Here is an 841-nt window from a genome sequence, read left to right on the forward strand (position 1 = left end):
TTTTTTTGGTTTTTCTCCGGTACCAGGAACCGAACTCACGACCTTGCGCTTGCCAGGCAGGCGCTTTTGCTGCTGAGCTAAATCCCCAGCCCCTCTTTCTAGCTTTTGCACTCAACTGTGCTTTAGTTTACCTTAAAAGGACAATCAAATCCATAGAGATGTGGGAAGTCACGAAGGGAGGGTGAAGACTCCCCAAATGTCTTGCTTCCTCTAGCCTCAGCTACTACAATTTACCCTTTCTAGAAATCAGACATCAAAGGTATCACCTCCTCCCAGAAGTTCTACATTCAACCAGTCTGACTATCCCCACCCCAACGCCTCAGCTGCCTTTCTTCCTCAGAGCCTTTGGTGATTCAAGACAGAGTTCACCTGATGGCTGGGTTGTCTCCTTTTCCTTCATATCAGAGCTGAACCTCTGGAGGGAAGGGACCATGCTTGTGCCTTTGCCCAGCACTTGTGTGGCTGCAGACTCTTACAAGGGGGGACAGCAGAGAGCAGAGCAGAGCAGCAGGAAGCTCCGGGAGGGCACATGAGTCGGCAGCGGGCAGCCCTCAGGATGGTCCCCCTTGGGAAAGCTGCACAGCTAGCGCATGTCTGAGTCCCCAGCCTGCTACTTCCACTGCCTCTAAGTACTGTGTCGGTAAACTCATCCAGCCTCAAGATCTCATCTGAACAGTTGCCTCCTTGGAAGGTGATTCAGGGATCGAATGACAGGATGAACGAAGACAATGACTGCCAACTGTAGGGCACTAAGTCACCAGAAGCACTGACTATTCTGCCATGGGTGAGCTCCTCTTGCTCTGGAGCCATCTTTAGAGACCCCTGTGCTCACCTTGGACAC

This window comes from Chinchilla lanigera, unplaced genomic scaffold (assembly GCF_000276665.1).
Source record: "Chinchilla lanigera isolate Chin_1 unplaced genomic scaffold, ChiLan1.0 scaffold00011, whole genome shotgun sequence".
Classification (NCBI taxonomy): Eukaryota; Metazoa; Chordata; class Mammalia; order Rodentia; family Chinchillidae; genus Chinchilla; species Chinchilla lanigera.